The sequence below is a fragment of the Hakea prostrata genome, chromosome 9 (genome assembly GCF_041222555.1).
Source record: "Hakea prostrata isolate BN-2017 chromosome 9, UWA_Hpros_2, whole genome shotgun sequence".
Classification (NCBI taxonomy): domain Eukaryota; kingdom Viridiplantae; phylum Streptophyta; class Magnoliopsida; order Proteales; family Proteaceae; genus Hakea; species Hakea prostrata.
In genome coordinates, this window is record NC_142608.1 from 15,606,146 (window position 1) to 15,614,541 (window position 8,396).

Below are 8,396 nucleotides of genomic sequence, written 5' to 3' on the forward strand. Positions count from 1 at the left end.
TCACAAACCTTCCTATTTCTAAAGTCTTTACTTATATCCTACAATCAACCAAGCCAATATATATGTATATATATGAAAAATTTTCTTCTTGGGGACATTTCAAGTTGTCGCATTCATTTAAGAATATAGATGCAGGTGCACATTTCAAACCCTTTAAGCCTTCAATTTTTGTTAGCTTCTTACACTTTGAAAGAACTAGAATCATCAGTTGCTTTAAGTATGAAAGATTTGGTAACCTTTCCAAGTTGCTGCAAGTAGATGCATCAAGACTATCTAAACTTGACAGAACCATTGGGAGTGATTTGAGATTACAATAGCTCACATCTAAAGTTCGGAGTTTTGAAAACTGACAAATGCTAAATGGAATTCTCTTAAATTCGCACCCAGATAAATTCAATGACTCCAAAGAGTGTAATATCCAAAAATCATCAGGTATATGATCATCTTCTAGATGGCAAAATTTCAGAGTCAAGTGTTTTGAGCAAAAACTGTTGAAAGAGATCGGACCTAGTTGTGCATAAGAAGAGCTGAAGCTGGTAAGGTTCTTCAAAAGTCCAATGCAATCAGGCATTTTTTCTAGGAGCGTATCTGTCATATCAGGCATACAGAAACTTACCAAGTTCCCAAATTCGTCTGGTAAATTTTGAAACTCTGAGTACCCTGAAATGTCAAGTGTTTTTAAGTGACACCAATTCGCCAATACCTCTTGGAAGATCCCTAGGTTGCAGCAATGACTTAGATCCAAAACTATCAGTTTCTCAAGATGATCAATGCTTTCATGAATTTCAACTAAACTATCACAATGTTGGAGCATCAGTTCTTCTAGATTTGTGAGCCCTAAGAAGTCTGGCGTACAGGTTAGATCGGAACAACCGCTTAGATTAAGGATCTTCAAATTTCTGAGATACTGGAAGACAGAAAAAAATATTAGTTTCCATGCACAAATTGAATATGATGAAAACTCAAAACAAGTATGAGCAAACTTAGCACAGGTGTTGCATACACTGTTTCCTTTCCAAACTTCTTTGAGTTTTCTCTCTTGCATGTCAAGAATGACAAGGTTTACCGGATGAAAATTATTTGGTATACATTCGAAAGGGAATGCTCCCCAATTAAGCCAAACTAATTTTCGGAAAAACCCTTGAAGACAATGATGTAGATTTATTTTGACATCAGACCACAATGTATAATCATAATCAACTATGAATAATCTAAGATTAGGAATTTAGACAAAGCCTCAATTTTCAACAAGCCTAACTGTGTCACCAGAAAAATTTCATCCCAATTTAGATGAAGGCATTTAACTGCATCGGTTCCCTGAAGAGAGAGAGAGAGAGAGTGAAAATGACTAAGTTGAGATAGGATTGTGCGTGTGTGTGTCTCAAAAATATTTTTGCTAGTAATACTTATAGTGAAGTTTGATAATACATCAACAATGTCATCGGTGTTCCACAATCTATTGTGCTCTCCAAGCTTTGAGAAGACTCTCTGTGAACAATTTCCCTTCCCATTTCTTGAATCAAATCATGCATACATAGCATGTCATCATCATCAATTGTTAGCAAATACCTCTCAATAAGAAATTTAATTCCCACTTCACCGCCCAAATCACATGCATCAAGCGTTTTTATTATAGTATCTATATCTTCTCCAATGAAAAAGCTTGATATATCGAGGAATATAGTCTTCCTAAACTGGTCTAATGAATTATAACTTATTTCAACCAGTTGTAAAATCTGATAATTGGGTATCTTTCTTAATATCTTCAATTCACTTTTCCACTCTTGCTGGCTTCTTTTGTACAGTAGAGAGTCCAGAACCACAAGAGCTAATGGCAGCCCCCCTGCATAATGTGTCACATCATTTGAAGCTTCTCATATCCTTCTAAACGATGATTTTTCTTAAAGGCATGGAGACCGAAAAGTTTAATGGCTTCATGTTGGCTCATGCTCTCAAATTTGTATTTATATTCTTCATCTACATCCAGCCTATTCAGCCGGAATTCAACCCTGGTGGTTAGGATAATTTGACTTCCAAGACCAAAACAATCATTCCTGCCAACGAATTTATAGAATTGTTCCATTTCATCAACATCATCAAGAACAGTAAGAACCCTTTTAGTTTCCAACCGTTCTTTGATTATACTAACTCCTCTGGTCAACCTCAAGTTCACATCACCTCCCTTGAGTTTATGGGCGCATATTAGGGATATTTCTGGTAAGACACCCAAAAACCTTAGCGGCCACTGCCTCTCAAGCTTATGTGGCTTGGGTTGCTCCCAAGAAGTCTAAAGTGGATCAAACTCCTATTGCTATAGTCAAGGTGGATTCTACAGTTGATACCCACAGGGAATCTACCAGATCCCAAGAAGAGTTTGAAGTAGATTACAACTTCCATAAAACCCTGGTTGATATTTTATGTAATCTCATATTTCTATCTTCATATAAACTCAAACTCTACAAACATTGTAACACAAGGAATCCACAGGATAACAATTACAAGAGTCCTAGATGATTGATAAACACAACTCTGATTCTCTATAAAAGGCACGTACACAACTCATTTTGATATAGTAGAAACATCTCAAACTCTCCCATGGACGTAGGTTGCATTCAATTCAACCATGTTAAACTTGCATGTTCTCTCAACTGAACTTAGCAATATATAACATAATATATATTTTACAACATATTCATATAATACCACTTATCATATAATTGTACTTAATACTTTCATGAGTGGGCCATCATGGGTATGTGGGCCTCTGCCCCACCCTCTTGCGTGAGGCCACTCAAGGATTGCACAATGCATGGGGCCCATAATAAACTTTACATTTGGCACAGTTGTGCATTAAAATTCATAGTTATGCTTGACTTCCTAATTCCCGGTATCCTGGTTCTCCTTTGCCAGTTTAGGGTCCTTAATTCCCCAGTTCATTGGGTTCAACGGGCTTGTCACTAGAGGTACCATAACAAGAAGGAAACTCTACATAATGAACTAAATGCAAGCTTTTTATCTTTTGACACGAAGAATCTCAGTTCCGGTTGAGCTCATCATGGATCTGAAAGGGATGCATTGTTGTTGGCTGGTTCCGGTTTGTACTCAGGGTGAGCCAAATCATAGTGACAAGCAATCCCTAGGGTGTAATATCTGGATGTCCCAAAGATTTGGGTTAGGTCTCTCAGTAATGGACTTCCTTGAATTCTTCCTTAGCGGCTGAATTTGTCGTTTCATAGATTCTTGAACCTCCGACAGAAAGAATCTCAATGCATGCCTTCTTTCTCTCCTCCCCTCAGCCACACATCTCTTTTGTTTGCCTGCTTTTGACGTTTTTGTCAGGCATTGAACCCTACCACTCTGTGGGGTGCTAACTGGTGTCCTCTCCTCCCTAATAACTACTACATAAAAAGGGTCATTTAAAAGGTTTCGACTTTTGTAGAGGACTCGTTTTTTATGGATTGATCAAGTTGGAACTGGAAAATGGAATGATAAATTGGCGATTTATTGATTTATCAAGTTGTCAAAAAGTCAAGATTTATCGATGTTTGATTTTCTATAAACTCCTTAGCCATTCTACCACCGAAATAAAACTTTCAAATGGAGGAACAATGTAACCAACTACCAAACCATACTGCCCTTGCAAAAGGATAGTCAAGAAAGATGTGATCCGTTGACTCTAGCGACATGATGGATCCACATCAATGTGTCAATAAGCATTTAATAATTTACCGATTCCAAGACTTTCATTACTCTTCCTCCAAACCATGTGTTGGCACACCCCCAAGTCAAGGGCACAGCTGAATGAATCATCTTGGTGAGTGGATGAGCTGGATCTTGGATAAACTGCAAAAGTTTGAGACCTATAAATAAATCATAAATGGCTGCCCAGCTAAGATTTTAATGGCAAGTTATTATAAGGAAATAGATAACTATTAACTAGTCCGAACTCACAAGGAAAGGATTGATAGGTCATTTAATTGCATTAATATTATATCAAATCCTTTATATTTTAATGAGACTAATTGGTTGTTTTATTTGGATATGGACAGATTATAGCATTCGGATATCAAATCTATAAAAAGAATGGTTAGAACCATATTGGCACATTTTTAAATCAAATCAAAGAATCACACCCAAATTAAGATGGAAGATTTGATTATGTCCAAAGCTAGAGGTTTGATCTTGCCCAAATCAGAAGGATTTTCGTAAAAAGACTTAATTCAGCAAGCAAATATTTCGTTATCTCTTGCGATCAGACATGTAAGGAAGAAGCTGAATTGGAAAGTTACTAAATTGGAAACCATTGCATTGGCAAATATGAAGAAAGGAAACAACTGAATTGGGAAGAATTGCATTGCCAAAGCGAACGATGGAAATAACAGATTTGGAAAGAATGCAGAATTGGCAGGAATCCTCTATAAGAAGGAACGCATTTTCAGAGACCAGACACACAAGCTACAACAAGAGGAAGCCACAGTTCTGAGGAAGAACGCCACAATGTTTTCTATTTTCGTTGCTTTGTTTTTATTTTCCATGTCTAGCTAATTCTAGCTTTCGATCAAGATTAATGGAAGTTTGATTTTCACCAATTGTGAGACTTCGGATTATCAGTTTTCTTTAATTCTCAGGTATTTATGCGTTTTCTATATTTATTATGTTATTGTATTAATCCTTAGACAAGAGGCCTGTTGTTTTATGATTAATACAATACTCAGTCAATTCTTATATAAGTGACAAATAGCATTCTCGAATGGGTAATCAATGCCCTGGAGAGTTTGCTATGAGAATGTATATCCTAGTTTAAATAAACAAGGCTTTTTCCGGGTTTATTGACTAGGGATTGGGTCTTTTAATTTTTAATGCGATTAATAGACATAACTCAAAGGACAGATCCGAAGGTTATGTTTATTAATTAGGGAATAACTCAAAGGACAGATCCAAAGGTCATCAATAAAGTAGGGAAAGATTGGTTGTTAGAGGACTGATCCTCAATGACCATAACCAATCTACCCGAAATTAAAGTTTTTATTTTTTAAGTCAATGATCAATTGAGATAATCAATTCTGAAGTTGAATCTTGATCGAAAGTCTTTATTATTCTAATTTTCTTGTTAACTACTGCATTCGTTAATTTTTATTTAATTTGTTGATTCAAAACTCCCCGATTTTTATCAAAGAATAAATCTTCACCAATCTCTGTGGATTCGACCCTACTCATTACTAATACAAATTCAGTTGAGATAAGGATTATCTTTGGTGGATTCGACACCCATCAAATTTTGGCGCCGTTGCCGGGGATTGGTTCTTTTAGATTTATTCATTTTGCTTTGTTTTATTTATTTTTATTTTTTATTTTTTAATCTCTAGGTTGTTTGTTTTATGCCTCGATCCATTCGTACAGGTGAACTTCAATTTGATCCTGAGATTGAGAAAACAGCCCGTAGATTGAGGAAGGAAACCAAACAACATTTTCAGGGAGTATCATCTTCTTCATCTTCTAGTATTGATTTAATTGGATTATTTGGGGTTGAAGAAGAAATCATGGATGCTAATAATATTAATGAGAGGACCTTACAAGATTTAGCCATGCCAGATTTGAACCAACAACCATTATGTATTGAATATCCAAATATTGAGGTTGCTTTTGAATTAAAATCTGGTTTGATCCATTTACTCCCCACTTTCCGTGGTCTTGCAGGTGAAGATCCTCATAAACATCTCAAGGAGTTCCATGTGGTGTGCTCCACAATGAGGCCACATGGTGTAACCGATGAACAAATCAAGTTACGAGCCTTTCCATTTTCTTTGTCTGAAAAAGCTAAAGATTGGTTATACTACTTACCTTCTGGTTCAATAACCACCTGGATTGATATGAAAAGGCAGTTTCTTGAAAAGTTTTTTCCTGCCTCGCGGGCTGCTACTATAAGGAAAGATATATGTGGGATCCGACAATATCATGGAGAAACTCTTCATGAATATTGGGAAAGATTTAAGCAATTGTGTGCTAGTTGTCCCCAACATCAAATTTCTGACCAACTTCTAATTCAATATTTTTATGAAGGGTTATCTAACATGGATAGGAATATGATTGACGCTGCTAGTGGAGGTGCGTTAGTACATAAAACCCCTACTGAGGCAAGAAATTTAATTTCTAATATGGCTGCCAACACTCAACAATTTGGGACTAGACGGGACGATCCACCAAGAAAAGTTAATGAGGTAAGTGTCTCTTCCATTGACCAACGTTTGGATAATCTAACTTCTCTTATGGAAAAATTGGTTGTAGGAAATATCCAACAAGTGAAGGCTTGTGGTATTTGCTTCAAAACAAATCATGCCACAGATGCATGCCCAACACTTCAAGATGAGACTCATGAACATGCCAATATCGTTGGAGGATTCCCAGGTCCACCACAAAGAAGATATGATCCATACTCAAACACATACAATTCAGGATGGAAGGATCACCCAAATCTGAGTTATGGGCCTAGAGCTAACAATTTCCAACAACAATATCAGCCTAGGTAGTCCAATCAACAATATCAACAAGTTCCTAAGCAAGGTAAGTCTCTTGAACAATTAGTTGAATCTCTTGCTGTTAGTTCTCATCAATTCCAACAGGATACAAGAGCAAGTATTCAGAACTTGGAGAGTCAAATCAGTCAACTCGCATCTTCAGTAAGTAAGCTTGAGAATCAAGGAAAATTGCCCTCACAAACAATTATCAATCCAAAGCAAAATGTGAGTGCCATGACATTGAGAAGTGGCAAAGAGTTAGAAGGACCCATTGCTTATCATTCAAATTTAAGAGAGGAGACAGAAAAAGAAGTAACACCTCCTGTACAACATGTAAGTCCTAAGGTAACACCCCCTCCTTTTCCAACAAGACTTTCTCAATCAAAAAAACTTGAAGAGGAAAAAGAAATTCTTGCGACATTTCGCAAAGTTGAGGTAAATATTCCTTTAATTGATGCTATCAAACAAATCCCTCGCTATGCGAAATTTCTTAAGGAATTATGTACTAATAAGAGAAAGTTGCAAGGCAATGAGAAAATAAGTGTGGGGGAGAATGTCTCAGCTGTGTTACAAAAGAAATTACCTTCAAAGTGCAAAGATCCAGGTATGTTTGTCATTCCTTGTAAAATAGGTAATATGAAAGTTGAGAAGGCCATGTGTGATTTGGGTGCTTCTATTAATGTTATGCCTTTATCAGTTTAGAAATCTTTGAATGTTGGACCTTTAAAGAATACTGGCGTAATAATTCAATTGGCTGATAGATCAAATGTTTATCCTGAAGGAGTGTTAGAAGATGTTTTAGTTCAAGTAAATGGATTAGTTTTTCCTGCAGATTTTTATGTACTTGATATGGAAGAAGACTATTCTCCTAATTCAAGTTTGATTTTATTGGGGAGACCTTTCTTGAAAACTGCTAGAACTAAAATCGATGTGCATGATGGAACATTAACAATGGAGTTTGATGGCGAGATCATTAAATTTAATATATATGCTTCTATGAGATATCCTAATCATGTATATGCTGTTTATGCTTTTGATGCCATTGACACTCTAGCTCAAAAAACATTTAATTTTTGTGATGAAGACAAGTTAAAAATTGCACTTAGTAATGGTTTAACTCTTGAAGAAGTGCAGCTTGCAAAAGAAGAGTTTGCAATAGAGGATGAATTGCAAAATACTATTTTTGAATTAGAGTCACTTAGACCTATGAGGGTTGATGTTCCTTTTGCTAATCTTCCTATTTCTAACACAAAACTTTTACCCTCTATTGTGCAGGCCCCCAAGTTGGAACTCAAAACATTGCTAGATCATTTAAAATATGCATTCTTGGGTGATAATAAAAGTTTCCCCGTAATTATTTCAAGTAAGCTGAATGCATTAGAAGAAGAGAGATCGCTTAGAGTGCTTCGGGGAATATAAGGAGGCTATGGGATGGACCATAGCGGACATAAAAGGTTTAAGTCCCTCAACATGTATGCACAAAATCCTGCTTGAAGAGAATTGTAAACCTTCTAGGCAACCTCAACGCCGTTTGAACCCACCTATGATGGAGGTAGTGAAAAAGGAAATTTTAAAACTCCTTGATGCAGGTATGATCTATCCAATCTCAGATAGCAAATGGGTAAGTCCAGTTCAGGTAGTTCCAAAGAAAACTGGCATCACTGTGATTCAAAATGAGAATGGTGAGTTGGTGCCCACCCGAATCCGAACGGATGGAGAGTTTGTATAGATTATCGTAAATTGAATGCATCAACTAGGAAGGATCATTTTCCTCTCCCATTTATTGATCAAATGCTTGAACGGTTAGCGGGAAAATCTCATTATTGTTGTTTGGATGGCTTTTCGGGTTTTCATCAAGTTCCGGTTGCACCAGAGGATCAA

The 8,396-nt window shown here is 36.5% G+C and overlaps 1 pseudogene; it reads left to right on the forward strand.

The window, feature by feature from the left end:
• The first annotated feature begins 5,378 nt into the window (after nt 1-5,378).
• On the forward strand, nt 5,379-7,934 carry LOC149004823 (uncharacterized; annotated as a pseudogene).
• Nucleotides 7,935-8,396: the final 462 nt, after the last annotated feature.